The following is a 17,248-nucleotide window of genomic DNA, read 5'->3' as shown; positions in this document are numbered from 1 at the left end:
AAGACTAGGTACCTGAAAGGCCACAACATACACAATGTTTGCCACCACCTCTGCTCACTGGGCGGAGATCAAGAACAGGAGAGGTAAGGTATTATGTAATACTGAGACGTACAGAACACTTAACCATATGTATACATGGGTGCCTGTTCAGTCCCTTGGTTTAGGTTGAGTCAGCTGATCTCAGATGAGAAAATGGGGCAGATGCTCAAATTGGCTCCAATTTCCCTAGGCAAAGGGAGAAAAAAGTCAGTGTTTTCTTCCCTGATCATCATCCACTGATACTTTCTAGAGTGCACATATTGATATCAAATGTGGACAGGATCAAGCTTGCCTGTGGCAACCCCAACAGAGAATAACTTGCTAACACTCATAGTATCAGCCCATCGAGATGAGGTACTGGATGGCTGCAGCCACACCCTAAAGCATAGGGATAGAAAACCGGTGAAAGGGGATTAACTGCTCTGTACACACTGTACCCAATTTTCCTTTCAACTGAAGTTATTTGCAGCTTTCTACCTCCACCCTGCCCCCCCCCCACCCTCACATTTGTTTTCCCAAAATGGCTTCAGATTTTTTTCTCTCCCAGGAGGTTGCAAATGACAGTGGGTGGTTGACGGTGTTTGTGGGGTGCGTCATGTCTGTATAGGGTAGGGCAATGAACAATCAGGTCCTTTCTTATCATTTTTATACCTGCATGAGCCTTCAAAGGATGAAGAATTCTCTTTAAGAAGCACATTTTATAATGCAGAATTAAGAAACAAAATATTTAACAAACTGTATTTCACCTATTAGCCATGATCACTTTTGTAGTCAAATAGTCTACTGCCACATAACTCCCTAGCTCATGTATGCAGAATGATGACTGGAATAAGGTCCTGAAATGTCATTGCCACATATGTACCTCAATATAAGACGCACCTTTATCTCCATTTGGGGGAAAACACACTAACTTGTACCATCTTAAAATGAATGGCTTAAAAAAATTATAACCTCTATTGGAATGAGTAGAGAGAAATAAAACATTTACAGAAATACAAGAAAAGTATTGACATTTATAAAATGCACCAATGTTTATTAAATCATCATTGGAGTTTGAAAGTTCCCAGATGATACAGTAACTCAAAGTGCTAGTTGTTCGCTGTTGTTCTTGTCCTCTGTATAACCCTCTCCCAACATCGGTGTCAAACTATATATATCACTAGTATTTTGTAACTAGCAAAAAAAAATCAATTTATATAGTAAAAGTGGAGTGAATCAATGTTATTCTTGGTGTTTGTTGCCTTTAATATATTCTACCCAAGACATGAAGTACACTAATAGGCCTTTGTACTTCATCTTGTTCCCTCAAGATCACTGGTTGGCAATGCTAAATGTGATTATAGATGAATAGCCATTATAAGCAAGAAAATTGTTTTTTGTTGTCCAGTGTTTGATATCAGTTGACAAATGCAATCAATACTGTTGTTACCCAGACATCACAAAGTATGGTAAGTGAAATCCTTTCACATTTCTATAACAAGTGTTATCCTGAGGGTAGAATCGTAAATATTCTCTATGGCTTTGGAGTTATAAGGAAGCTCAACTTCAGTCAATATTTGTTGCGTTTTTAGTGTAATGTTAAATGGGTTTTTACAATTATTAATTTTTAATAAATGCACATTTTAAAAAAGCAATTTTTCAGATTACAACATTTTGCCATTACTGAGACATAGCATTGTCCATGATATTTCAAAAGCTGCACCTTATACAGAAGAGATCATTTGTTTGCATTGTCACCTAATGAATTTATCAACTATATATCTGGCGAATGTTCAGAACATTGAGCAGAATTTTTAAATTGAAATGTAGGACTACAAAAGATGTGCTTGTAGTATAAGTTGCACTACAATGATGGGGGAGGTTTTTTAAATCGATATATTACAGCCGTGTATATTTGCATTTTCTCTTTAAGTTTCTATGTGTAGACCTGGATTACTGTTTGCCTTTTAGTTTACTTTAGGGCAGCAGTCTTCAAAAATTCCAATACTTTAATCTCCAATGTAGGGAAGTAATCTGGCCAGTGTCTAAAATAAACTATATCTGTCCCAGAGGACATATACAGGAATCTCTTTCAATAACAGTACACCAATAAAATCCTGAGAAGTGTTGTAATGACTGATGCAGTGCTATTAAGTGATAAAAAGGGAGTGGACACACAATGGAAGGAAACTGGGAAGAGTTGAGAACAGATGGGAAAATCCTGGTTATTTTTAATTGGCAAAAGATGCACTTGAATCATAAGGCACATAATATAATCAGTGGGTGTCAGTTTAAAATCAATGTGGCATTCAGGCATGCTTCTAAGAATGTATTTTATATTAAGCTGTGGGAAGCTAATTAGATCTGTCTATTTCTGTATGGATTAAAAATTGTATATTAGAATTTGCTTCTTTCAGTTGTGGAAATTCACTAGACTTTCAATTTAAGCTTCCACTTTCATGATTCTACAATCAGTCACTTCACGTTTTGAGAATTTTTGTGCAGAAATTGAGTTTGCCCACAATTCTTTGATCTGTTATTTTAACAGAAGCTTTATTCCATTTACTTTAAAAGTCTCAACTAAAACAGCTCATTGGAATTTCAGACAAAGACATTGGTGTTCAGTTTAAGTATCCAACAATATAATTTCAAAGCCCTTGGCTTTAAATGAGATTGTAGAATCCAAATCCAACAGAATGTACTGGTCACACTGATGTGAAAACTGCATTTATGATTTTTAGGTCCGGTGGCAAAGGATCACTCTTGCATTTCTGGTGCCCAGTTTGTAAGTCCTAAAACCTGTTGCAACTTGTATACCTGTTTTTGTAAGTTTACACATTTTTTAATTGTAGTTGGTTTACAATATACTGCAGAATCATATTTAATATATCTGCATAACTAAATAGTTGAGCTTGTGAGCTGAAATTAGAGCAAAGTACTGTAAAGTTTATAAATCACTTTTTCTGTGGAACTGTACGAGTCTGTGCAGCAAGTTTTCTTTGACCACATCAGTTTCATTTTCTTCACCATTAATATCTATTAGTAACCAGTTGTTGTAGTTCTGTAATGTTGATTTTTAATGGGAAAAATACATATTTTTGCACAGGAAAACATAGGCCCATGTGTTCAATATATTATTGTGTATGTAAAGTGGGTGTGTGCCCACTCCTGGTCACTGGTATGTCTATGGTGAGGATAGGTTTGGCCTTGATTATGCTGCCTTCCGTTGTCAAACAGCCTGCCAACACCCACTGTCTAAGTTCACACCAGATGAATACCTGTTTCAGTACATTTATGGATGGCCTGTTGCTGCTGGAAACCATACCTCAGTCTAGATTCAGCACCTTCAGGAGAGGGGAGAAAATTGGCAGGAAAGTGAATGAAAAAGAAGATAATTAGAAAGCATGTCTTCAGTCTGTTCCTAACATGATCTTGAGCACAGAATCAAACAACTGCCTTAAGCTGCTGCCATTGTGCAGCATTTACCATATCTTTTTAAAATCAAGACAGTTATATTCTTGGCCAAGAAAAATGAGAGACTTTCATAGTTATGCCAAAAGCAATTACAAAAGGTATATTTGCCTGGTTAAGGAGGGGAGGTAATAAATTGGAGGAAAATTAATGATTGCGCTTTGCTGTCATCAGCATTACAATCCAGACTTTCATCAGATAAATACACAATACTTTAATGTTTGACTATCTGCAAGTGTTTGTTAGTAGTAAAATTAAAGCAAAATAATGCAGATGCTGGAAATCTGAAATAACACAAAATGCTGGGAAAGCTCAGCAGGTCTGGCAACATCTGTGGAGAGAGAAACAGAGTTAACATTTCGAGTCCAATATGACACTTCTGTGGAAGAGTCTTATTGGACTCAAAACGTTAACGCTGTTTCTCGCTCCACAAATGCTGCCAGACCTGCTGAGTTTTTCCAGGATTTTGTTTTTATTTATCAGCCATATTTGACTAACACAATTCTTATTGATTGCAATCTGCAAAAGCTGCAGTGTAAACACACAGGATGCTGTTCACTTAACCAGCACAAAGAATGCTACCATTAACCATTTTTAAATTTGGCATACAGTTCTCAAAAATACTTTTAGGTTATCTTGTCAATCCTATTTGTGAACTTAGAATTTTGGAAATGTGCCACAAATTTTTAGCAATGATTTGCCAGTCTTGGTCTCTTCATCAATGAATTATCAGGACTTGAAACATTATTTTTAAGTGAGTCACTATATTACGAGATTATAGTAACCATGACCATGCAGTGTAAAAATTTACTGCAGATTAAACTTTGCCCATACTGCAATTATTTTCTTTATATTTGACAGCATCTTACCATTTTTAATATTTCATCAGTTTTGTGCATTTTACCTGGCACAGTTTCTGAAACTCTAAATTATTCTAGACTGATTGTTCAAGTTCTTTTCAAATCACCATGTGTAAACAGATGAGCTTATGGTTTGCAGAACATGTGTAGCTCTGATAAAATAGGGTATGTGTTTAGGACTATGTTGTCAATAGAAATCACTGCTAACCACAGTGTGGCTGTAAAGGCACTATATTAGCAATTTGTATTAGTTTTAGCAGAAAACGCCTTACATTTACTCATAATATAATGAATATACTTCCTGTATATTTATTTAAACACGTATCACTATTCAGTAACCAAAGAAGTAAAACACTCAACAATCAAAAAACACTCGCACTCTGCTTTTCATCAGCATTTTACCCAAAAAAGTTAAAGTACACAGGGCATACAGGTGTACCAATTTAAGTATTAATATCACATAACCAACAGTGATGACCATCACTAATGTTTTATTTGCTAATCAGAGATGCAATTAGTCACACCTGACTAGTGGCTAAAGTATTGGGTAACATTGCATTTGAACACATTTTAAGATTTAATTCCAAACTTTCCTCAAATAAAATATAGATTTACCAATGTGTACTTTGTTTTAAAAGTATATTTCTCAACAGGTCCAAAAACGTTTTTGAATACATATCAAGAAAATGTAAGCAAATCTGTGCTTTATTAAAACCACAAAGCAAAACTGCAATGGTCTTAAAATAATAAAAGCCATACAGATATTTTGCACAAAGTCATAAATCATAAGACAGACTAAAAACAATTCATAATGTGCAGGTTTAATTGTATTTTAACTGTTTATGCAATGTTAGTACATGTGAATAACTCTTTGGGAATGATAGCTAGTTCAGTCAGTGACTTGGATAGCATCATACTTCTACTTTTAGAGGTCAGATTCTCAAATGTAATGCTTGTCTGCATGATTGAATTCCTTTTGCAGTAAAACTATTGTGGTTTATTTTACATTCAGCTGATCTTTTCTAGCTAACAAAAACACATTGCACATTGATATTGGAGCGGGAGAAGTTTGCAGGAATGGAAAACAAAGTCACTAATAACAGATGTATTTGTGTATGATAAAGTGGCATTTAGGCATGGGCTTTGAAAGTTTTTAGTTGCCAAAAGGCATACACAAAACACCATAGGTCCTTGTTTAATGACATTGTGTAAGGTTTGATCCTGTAAGATATGAAAGACACTACATAAATATGTGCCACACAAATATATTATAAGATTGTTTGTCAAAGTAATATTCCTTTATTCCTTTTGGGAATTGTGTTAAGACATTTTGCTTAACTTTTACAAAGGGTGGTAATTTGTATCTTTCTAGTAATAAGCATTATTTAAATATGATTTTTGTAATTAAATATTTCAATTTACATGGAATATCTTGATGTATTGGCTACTTGCATAATTGCATGAATGATCAATCTTTTTTTGGTCCATGATATACAAAAATGTTTACCAGCCATCTACACCTAATAAATGAATTGTGGAATGTGTGCTTTTGTATTTGAAAGTGTTTCATTTGCACAAAATTGACTAATTTTAAGTCCACTTAAAACCAAATCCCATTTGATAAAATATAATCTATAACTTTAGCTCATAGCATTTGTAATTAAGTTTACTGCCTTTAGCCAAGCATATTACAATAGCCTATTCCAAATCAATTTAACATGAGAATGATTGATTCTGGAATCGCATATGCAGACATCAGCACGTGTTACTGGTTTATTAATGTTCAAGAGGTAAGCTTTAGTCAAAGCTTAGCCAGTTTATAAAACATTGATTGATTAAAATGTTGATGTTGCAATATTTTTAACTTCCGCATTCAGTAAATACTAAACTGAAAAGCATTTTAAAATTTATGCATGATGAATGTGGTATTGAATACAATACAGGTATCAATTTGCATTACAAAAAGGACATACCAGAAAACAAAATGTAGTAATTTTTCTGATAAATTAGATTATTGCCCAGTGTACATTTGGTCTCACTGAACAGAATGATCCTATATTCAGTCTATACGGAGTTAGTTGCTGTTAACCAAGGCAATGAAGGTTGGTCATAATTAGCCTTGATGTCTTTGGCCTTGGAGTATATTTTAAAATGCCAGGGTGTAAACTCAAGATTGCTATCAAATGGCTCCAGAAAAGGTGCATGTGCTTATTTCGGGAAAAATATGGCAATGATAGTTTGTAAGCATATGCATGACTCTGTCTTTTAGAAAGAAGAACTTGCAGTTATACAGCCTTTTCATAAACCTCAGGATGTGCCAAACAGCTTCACAGCCAATGAAATACTTTTTAAGGCATAATCACTATTGTAATGAAACACACAGCAAGATTACACGATCAGGAATAAGTGACCAGATAATCCTTTAATGGTGTTGATTGAGGGAAAGATATTGGCTAGAACAGCAACAACTCAGATTTATATAGTGCCTTTAACAGAGTAAAATGTCCTGAGGGGCTCCATAGGAGTGTTAATCAATGTAGGTCAGCAAGGGGTGATGGAGAATAGGGCTTGGTGCAAGTTAGCATACCAATAGAATTCCATTACTCTTCAAACAGTATCATATGATCTTATGTCCACCTGAGCAGGCAGATAGGGTCTCAACTAAAAGACAACACTTCTACCAGTGTAGTACTTTGTCAGAAGTGGAGGTGCTGTACTTTGTCAGTACTGCACTGAAGTGCCAACTTAGATCATGTACTCAAGTCCTGGGGTGGTATTTAATGGAGGCAATGGGGTCTTGCCCAGTGACTGGAGAGCTGACAAGAACCCTGTGTTGCCTCTTTTCGCGAAGGCCCGCTGCATTAAGTACCAATAAGCACCATTTAAGTGCAGACAACTGGGATGGCAGGCCTTCCCCCAAGATCAAAGACCCCAGTGGATGCCTGCTGCCGCTCTTTATTGCTCAGCAGCACCACTGGGGAGGTGGAGGCTGCTACTGGTACTGTACCCACTTGAGGCCCAGAGTTGCCAGTGGACCCAGGGGATCATGGTGGGGTTTGTAGGGAGAAAGGGGTGTCAACAGAATGGGGAGGGGGGGCTTTCAGTGGGCCCCCACACTCTTCCTGATGCTGGGTCCTTTTTAAATGAGGGACCCCACCTAGCAACCCTGATAGCGTTTACTTTGCAGGGTTCCCAAGTGGCAAATCCCCTTCCCACTGCTGGATGAATACCAGTGGTGGGGGGAATGAGGCCCTTGAGTGGGCATTAATTACCCACTTAAGGACCTCAATTGGCAGCAGGGCTTTCCTGCCATGGACTTAATCGGGGCAGAAACAGGAAGGTGGCAGGGTCTCCACCCACTTGGCGCTACCAAACCTGTCATGGGGGCAGGCATTAAATTCCACCCCCAGAGTGGGGCTGGAATCCACAAACTTAATTCCCATGTTGTGCACTAATGCTGTTAACTGATGCTAATTGTCTTGATAGTTCCACAAAAAAACACTTTTTTTTTAAAGAAGATGACAATTAGTTTTAAAAAGTTGGCCTCAAATATAGTGCTGTGCAGCACAGCATGTTGGCGCAGTCACACGCCATGCCAAAGGGTGATAGGTATGAGTTTCAGCCTGCAATTCCCTGCACTAGTTTCAGGTTAGCTACCAAGACATGCCACAGAATGGATATGAGAGACTCTCCACATTGAATGCAGCGGTAAATCAGAAATTATGACAATCTGCAGAACTGTTGCACTCCTATCAGTTACCAATGAAACAGCGCAGAATTGCCTGCTTGCTCTCTTGCCTATTACGTAGCGTTATGGCGGGAGGAAGGGCAAGAAAATAACTTTTTTTTTAAAAACCAGAATTGATTATAATGCTATGTTTCATTGGAGTAAGCATTTGATATTTTTAGAGTAAAACTCCAGTTTTAATATCAGCAGTGAATGGACTGGGGTCAACTTGTTTATGTAAATAAACTTTAACTGAACTTACAAAATCTATTTATAATTTCTCCAAGACCTGCTGTTGATGACCATTATTGTTGTACAACAACATATTTATATCAAAACTTTTAATGCAATGAAACATCCCAAGATGCTTCACAGCAGCATTTTATAAAACAAGGTTTGACATGGGACACAAAGGAGGCATTAGGTCAGGTGACCAAAGCTTGGTCAAAAAGGTGGGTTATGGGGAGTGTTTTGAAGGACAAAAGGGAGGTGGAGAGATGCCTGGTGGGAATTCCAGAGCTTGGAGCTGAGGGAACTGAAGGCATGGCCACCAGTGATGGAACAATTCTAATTGGGAATGCACAGGAGGCCAGAATTAAAGGAGTGCAGAAATCTCAGGGGGTTGTGGGGTTGGAGAAGATTACAGAGACAGGGAGGGACAAGGCCACGGAGGGATTTGAAAACAAGGATAAGAATTTTAAAATCAAGATATTGCTTGACTGGGAGCCAACTTTTTAATGGAATACCAATGTAATTAATACTGAGTGTGGTAAATAGTTATCCAATGTATATGAATGTGAAACCCCTCTAATGTATAAGCAAATCTAATTATGTTTTTCTGATGATAATACCAGAACAAAATATGTTTGTGCTATACACTGGACCAATCCAACATCCTACTTATCACCATTGCAACCAGAACACTTCAAAGAAGTTTGTTCCATGATAGAGAAAAATAGTGTTATACTGAATTAAAATTTTGCTGCTTAAAGCCAAGTATATTTGATACTTTCAACAGACTAATTGATATTCAAAAGAAGTCCATTGTATGAGTAAAATAATTCGAACAAATTGCCATTGGTTTTGACAAGTGTAGGTTGTTGAGTTAAGATGGCGATGAAGTTTGGACAAAAATTTCAGAAAACTTGTTCCACAGATTTACTGAGCGGTCATAAACTGTAACAAGACTCTAACAGTTGACATAGTAATTTACAAATGGTAAACATTGACACAATAGCGTCTGAAATTCATGACAAAAGTACAATTGATGGTTGGAAATCTCATGCTGTACACAAGACTTTTAAAGTAGATATATTAAGGACATTAAGGGTGGTCTAAGGGCCCTTAGCTTCTTCCTTGAACAGAGGCCCGAACAATCCCCATCCACCACTACACTCCTCCGTCTGGCTGAACTTGTTCTCACGCTGAACAATTTCTCCTTTAACTCCTCTCACTTCCTCCAAATAAAAGGTGTGGCTATGGGTACCCGCATGGGCCCCAGCTATGCCTGTCTCTTTATGGGGTATGTGGAACATTCCTTGTTCCAGTCCTACTCCGTCCCCCTCCCACAACTCTTTCTCCGGTACATCGATGATTACTTCAGTGCGGCTATATGCTCTCGTCGGGACCTGGAAAAATTTATTAATTTTGCTTCCAATCTTCACCCCTCCATCATTTTCACATGGTCCATCTCTGAAATTTCCCTTCCCTTCCTTGACCTCTCTGTCTCAATTTCTGATGATAGACTGTCCACCAATATCCATTACAAGCCTACCGACTCCCACAGCTACCTCGACTACAGCTCCTCACACCCCGCTTCCTGTAAGGACTCCATTCCATTCTCTCAGTTCCTTTGCCTCCGTCGCATCTGTTCTGATGATGCTACCTTCAAAAACTTCCTCTGACATGTCCTCCTCCTTCCTTAACCGAGGTTTTCCACCAACGGTCGTTGACAGGGCCCTCAACCGTGTCCAGCCCATCTCCCGCGCATCCACCCTCACGCCTTCTCCTCCCTCCCAGAAACATGATAGGGTCCCCCTTGTCCTCACATATCACCCCACCAGCATTAAAAGGATCATCCTCCACCATTTCCGCCAACTCCAGCATAATGCCACCACCAAACACCAAACCAAACATAATGCCACCACCAAACAATCTTCCCTTCACCCCCCCTGGCGGCATTCCGTAGGGATCGTTCCCTCCGGGACACCCTGGTCCACTCCTCCATCACCCCCTACTCCTCAACCCCCACCTATGGCACCTCCCCATGCCCACGCAGAAGATGCAACACCTGCCCCTTCACTTCCTCTCTCCTCACCGTCCAAGGGCCCAAACACTCCTTTCAAGTGAAGCAGCATTTCACTTGCATTTCCCCTAACTTAGTCTACTGCATTCGTTGTTCCCAATGCGGTCTCCTCTACATTGGAGAGACCAAACGCAAACTGGGCGACCGTTTTGCAGAACACCTGCGGTCTGTCCGCAAGAAAGACTCAAACCTCCCTGTCGCTTGCCATTTTAACACTCCACCCTGCTCTCTTGCCCACATGTCTGTCCTTGGCTTGCTGCATTGTTCCAGTGAAGCCCAACGCAAACTGGAGGAACAGCACCTCATCTTCTGACTAGGCACTTTACAGCCTTCCGGGCTGAATATTGAATTCAACAACTTTAGATCTTAAACTCCCTCTCCCATCCCCATCCCTTTTCCGTATCTTCCCCCTCCCTTTTGTTTTTTCCAATAATTTATATAGATTTTTCTTTTCCCACCTATTTCCATTATTTTTAAATCTGTAATGCCCTGTCAGTCTTTCCAGCCCACCCCCACTAGAGCTGTACCTTGAGTGTCCTGCCATCCATTCTTAATTAGCACATTCTCTTAGATAATATCACCAACTTTAACACGTCTTTGTTCCTTTTGTCTGTGACATCTTTTGATTATCTGCTCCTATCACTGCTTGCTTGTCCCTACTACCAACCCTCCCCCTCCACCCAACCTCTCTCTCTCTCTCTCTCTCTCTCTCTTTCCCCCACCCCCCCACCTTAAACCAGCTTATATTTCACCCCTCTCATAACTTTACTCAGTTCTGCGGAAGGGTCATGAGGACTTGAAATGTCAACTCTTTTCTTCTCCGCTGATGCTGCCAGGCCTGCTGCGTTTTTCCAGGTAATTCTGTTTTTGTTTTATATTAAGTACAATATTTATTCCATGAGGGACTGAATGACTCACTTGTAGTTGTATCATTCATTCGTTATGCTGTTTTCTTTAATCAGGGACTAGAAATATTCCAGTTTCCTTTCCAAATTCTCTATAGGGCTTTACTTACAGCATTGGATGGTGCTATTTATATTCTGCATGAAAGAATGATGTTGTAATTGTATCAAATGTGAGTAATAAAGTGGGTCTAAATATCTTAAGTCTGACTACCAAATGGCTCATGGTAAATTAAATATTTACTGTGGATCAGATAAGTCTCAGTTTAGATGAACTCAGTAGAGGCAACAGTGAGGTCCTACATTTGACTTTAGCATCCCTGGGCTAAATCGAGTTACAGCTTCTGATTGCTATTCAGTGACCTCAGCTGAAAACTGAAAACTATTCATGAGGATGTTAGATTAGGCTCAGTTGAAATGCTCTTCCTTGACCCCCCCGCCCCCCCCCCCCCCCCCCCCCCCCACCCCCCAACTACCTTCCCACAAATTACTTCATACCTGAAGACTGGCCAGATAGCAGCCAGTAGCCCTGTATGAATCAGTACTTTCAAAAGCGTAGAACAGTTAGCCAGGAGATACTACATGAGTTCCATGGTCTGTTACTTTTTGATCTGGTCTCTAAAGAAAATCCAAACATGATTGATGTACAGATTAGAGGACAAATATATCTCATCCTTGTTTTAAAATGCCTCCATACCGCGCCCCCCTTCCTATTTCTGTAATCTCTTCCGTCGCTACAACCTCTGAGATATCTCTGCTCCTCCAATTCTGGCCTCTTGAGCAACCCAATTTTTATTCACTTCATCAGTTGCAGCCAGGCCTTCAGATGCCTAGGCCCTACACTCTGTATTTCTCTTCCTAATCCCCTCTGCCTCTCTACCTCCCTTTCCTCCTTTAAGACATTCCTCAAAACCTACCTCTTTGACAAAGCTTTTGATCAGCTTACCTAAAGGCTCAGATTTCACAATCAGTGGCAAAGCAATGGCATTCATCACTGACTTCAAAAGCTATCTTCAAAGATCTAGCGATCTTGGTGGTCTGGATTTCCCAATTCCTGACAGTTTGAACCTGGTGCCAAGATAAGGGAATTTCCAAGTGTCCAGCAACAGTGATGTCATCAGGTATAGTAGGCAGCCAATCACACTGAAGTATTCTTACAGATGGCAAACCAGGAAAATAAAAGTACTGATTATTCTTCATTTTTGATATTTTGTGGAAACTAAAATGAAGGTTGGGATGTATATATAGGATTAAGATAGAAGCTGAAATATCAACTTCAATTTTAAAACATTTTTTAAAATGTGGAATTTTTAATTGAGAGGTTTGATATTCTACAAACGTGAAATTAGTTGTTCAGGGCCAGTGAGGCTGATCAGCAACAATTATGATGTTGAATTTAGTACATTGTTTAAAAACCCAGTCACACTTCATTCAACAAGGTGTAACTTTTTCAAAGATTTTAGTGTGACTAATAGTGTAAAAGGGCAAATTCGCATCAGCTCATTGATTTCTAATTGATTGCAGACTGGAGGGAGCTCAACAGCACACCCTATGAAGGGGGACGTAGAATAACTGCCAGTAACTTATGGCTTTCTACATTTAACTCAGGTGTGGACTCCAGAACATGTTGTCAGTTTCAGAGGAATAATAACTACAAACATTGACAGTATCACCATCGTTATTACTGTAAAATCTAGGCTAATATGTGGCTTGGTGTCAGACTTTTGTTTTATGATTTTTTTTAAAGTACTTTATGTTAAAGGTGCTTTATAAATTCAAGTTAGTGTCGTTATTTGTTCATAATTTTTTCCACTAGCTATCAAGATTAAGAAGTTTGATTTTTTTTAAAAAAATTCAGCCACTTATCTGACATATGAAAACCCACGTTTAAGAAACTTCAAAGTAAGCTACTGAAAAATGCACACAGGTAAAGTTTCTGTTTGTCTGATGTGGAATGCCCCCTCTTTTCTCATAGGAATACACCCATTTACCTAGTGTTTACATACAAGTTAGCAATGTCAGGGCTCCCAACAATGTGTCTTGGGCTACTGTTGGAATTTCATCAGTAAAACTGCTTATTCAACCAGCAAATAGCATTAGTAGACTACCTGCTACTTGTCCAACCAGGAATGCCTTTTCTATTAGGGCAATGGCTTACAGTATTACCTGGAATTAAATGGGAAGAATCTCAGTCTCCAGTGACAGGAGCATCCCTCTAGATTCCATTAGTAAATGTAGCTGACTGAACAGTCATCAACAATGCCCTGGAATGCTGCAAACCTGCTGGGCTCAGCTGTCTCAACAGAGAGTTGACTTAATTCGAAGCATCCATCACCACACATGTATCTTGAGAATCTTCTCAACTGCAGAGACTCGACTTCTCCTTCTCACCAAATTGGCCTAAAGGCAATGTTAAAACCAAAAAAATTGGAACAGGAAAAGAACAATAACAAGAAAGAGAAAATACATGGAAATGGGAAAATGCTTGAAATGGTAATAAGAACAGCCATAAAAATATCAGTTTAACACTTGGGAGTTCAGGGAATCAGTATTATACATTTATGCATTTCATACAGTAATACACAGCCTTATGAACCTTCGTCCAAGACTATTCTGTATTCATAAAGCCTCACTTGTAACAAAGGTTATAAGACTGTTATATTTTGAGACTGTGTCTTTAGTTATGGATAGAATTAAGGGTGTCATGTGGCTCGTTAAAACTTGCATAACAACAGAGCTGGGTTATGTGGCTGTTAAAGATTAAAGAGAGGTCCAGGTTGTTTGCTGGAAAGGTGTAAGGTGTTCACACTTAGAGACAATGGCAGCAGCATCTGTCTTTACAGTGGTTAGAATGCTAGTCTCCAAAGTCCCAGTAAGATGTTGGGAATGTCCGGTTGTAAACAGTTATGCTTTAAACTTTAAAGAATGTCGGTTTACTTCCAAAATAAAGAACAGTTGGGGTCTCAAGAATAGCTAACTAGCATTTCTTCCTGGATACAACGCCCATGTGATTCGTATAGCCATGGAGATGGGCTTTGAGAGAAGGATTTCTAAGATACCCCTGAAACTCTCAGACACAGTTAGTCTTACAGGATCAGGGAGAAAGGGAGCAGCTAGAAGCTGAAAGTTCCTACGGTTTGCCATGCAGGAAAGCGGATGACAGCTCGCACTCAGACTGAACAGACCAAATTCATGAGGATTTGAAACAGGGCTGGAAGATTCTCCTAGCTTGTGTAGAGCGAGAATCGCCAGGAAAAACCCTCACTGAAAGACAGTTCTGTGGTTAAAAGTTACCAGGCTGGAAAAGGAAAAGAATGAAAATAAAACCTCAGAAGCTGAGAATCACTTTTGACTGGTTTGGGAAAATCAAATGACTACTTAAGGGACAGTGTAAAGTATACCTCTGAAGTGGATTTTCAGTTGTGTTAAAAGCAAAAAGGGAACCTTCTGTTCTGTAGCTTGAAGTATAAATTGCCTACAACAATAGTGTTTAGTTAGTAGTGCTTTTAATCTGTTTTGACAGCAAAAGCCTTAAAACATTAAATCTCCTTGTATTATCCTTTCAGCTATCAACTGGAAGTTCAAATTTTTCCTTTTAAAAGTTAGCAGTCTCTACAGAAATAACACCTCAAATAAATTATTGTAAATTTTGTCTTTTGCCCAAACATTGGTTCCAGTCCTTCAACTGCCTCGAATCTGGAACCCAAAATACTCCACCTCCCGCTTCTTCTTTAAGACCCTTTTTAAAATCCAAATTTATGACCAATGTCTTGGTCACCCCTTCGAATAATTCCTTTTTTTCTACTCCGGATCCATTCTTTTGATAACGATGTGCGACATTTTGCTACATTAAAAGTACTTCATAAAAATGGAAGTTGTTGTTGTGTCAATTTAGTCTGTGCAAATTATTGTTTTGCAAATTGTTTAAAAATCAACATAAATAATCAAATAACAAACTGTGAGCAAGTATTACTGCAAGTTGGTTGCAGTGAAGAATACTGCAGCAAAAAATATGTATGACATTAGGGGGAAAATGCTATGCCCTTGCTTTTATTTCTTTGGTTGTTCTTGGGTGAAGTACAAGACTATCAGGAAAACCACATCTTTACTTTGGATTTACATTTTTAGTTCTCACCTTCACAAAAAAAAAACCACACCTCTACATAGCCAATCACTAACTTGCATCTCATAATTTACACACCCAAGCTGAAACCATAAGCGGAATGGAAAGCTGATACCTTGGTACCTTGTGGGTGATGACTTTAGTTGGACCATAGAATGCTCCACTGTGTCCACTTTAGAAATTTATCCATGGTAACTCGTACAGAAAAGCTTAGAGTTTACACTGTTCATTCCAACTCTCACTACACTTTGTCTCATAGGCATTGGCAGTTTAAACCTCTGCCTCGGGGAAATCAGTAGCAAGTACCTTTTCTAAATAACAATAAATACAAAGTGAGAGAATTAGTTGGCTTCAAAATTCAACTGCTGTTTTCTTAGAAAGTCTCAACTTAATACATTTTCTGGAGTTTAAAGAACACATGAAAAAAGTTACAGTGTGTATAATTAGTAGCGTCAGTGTATAATTAGTACTTCCATTTTCTTTCCACTCAGACTGCCTCTCACACACTGTTTTCTAAAGAAACATTCACATTCTACTGGAATAAAGCTTCTGAAATTTCTCCTCAGGCTTCCCTTCAAATAGTTTTGAAAAATAGATGAGTCTGAATTGCAAGATGCTAAAGCTAACTGAATGGTACTGATATATCCTGGGAAATTAGCTACTTTGCACATGCTCAAACTGTATAGTCCAAATTCAACACAGTACCACAGATCGAGGAAGAAGTACCAAGTCCAAGCACATGTTTTTGGAAGAGGCTGCAGTCTTCATGTATAAACGTTAATGAAGTCGTTACACAATAGAAAAGATAACTCAATTGATAAATTTAAATATTATTGTAAAATATGTATTTTACAATTGTGTTTAAATCCTTATTTTTGACATTAGAAAATCCAGTTATTGAGGAATAAAAGACATCTAAAATTTTCAAATCACAACACAATAGTACCTATTATTTGCCAGTAAAAATTAGCATTGAAAATACTATTGCAATGCTACCTAAACATGCACATAGATATGACACACATTAACTTTGCTTCCAGGTTTAACTGGCATTGTAGATGTTTAAAATGCTTTTTTTTCTTTCGGGAACAATGTTGACGGATGAGTTTTCAATGAAAAGTGGGTTCCGTTTAGCAAATGTAACAGATATGTATAAATGCTAGCAAATGTCATTTAATGCAATAGCACATGGCATGATATGCTGTTTTAAAAAGAACTTCTATGACTGCAGGATGTCTCAAAGCACTTTACAAGCAAAGAAATACTTTTTAAGTATAGTTACTGTTGCAATGTAGAAAATTTGGCAGCCAGTTGACACACTGCAAGGACCAACAACATAGATCAGATAATGATCAGATAATCTGTTTTAGTGATGTTGGTTGATGGATAAATACTGGTTAGGACACCAGACAGAACTATCCTGCTCTCACAGAGAATCATTTTCTATAGTGTCATTACAACACATAAAGAGGACATTCACTCCATGCCAACTCTCTATGGAGCAACCCAATCAGTCCCATTCCTCCACTCTAAACTCGCGGCCCTGCAAGTTTATTTCCCTCAAGTGCCCATCCAATTTCCTTTTAAAAACCATTCATCATCTCCACTTCCACCATCCACGTAAACAATGCATTCCAGGTCATTACTCACTGCATAAAAAAAGTTCTTCCTCACACTCCTTGCATTGTTTGTCCAAATCCTTAAATTTGTGTCCCCTTAGTCCTTGTACCATCAGCTAATGGGAACAGCTTTTCTCTGTTTACCTTGTTTAAACCCTGTCTTAATCTTGTACACCTTTAGCAAACCTCTCCTCAACCTGCTTTACAAGGAGAATAACCCTAG

Source organism: Cetorhinus maximus, chromosome 12 (genome assembly GCF_964194155.1).
Source record: "Cetorhinus maximus chromosome 12, sCetMax3.hap1.1, whole genome shotgun sequence".
NCBI lineage: Eukaryota > Metazoa > Chordata > Chondrichthyes > Lamniformes > Cetorhinidae > Cetorhinus > Cetorhinus maximus.
This window is presented reverse-complemented; position numbering follows the sequence as displayed.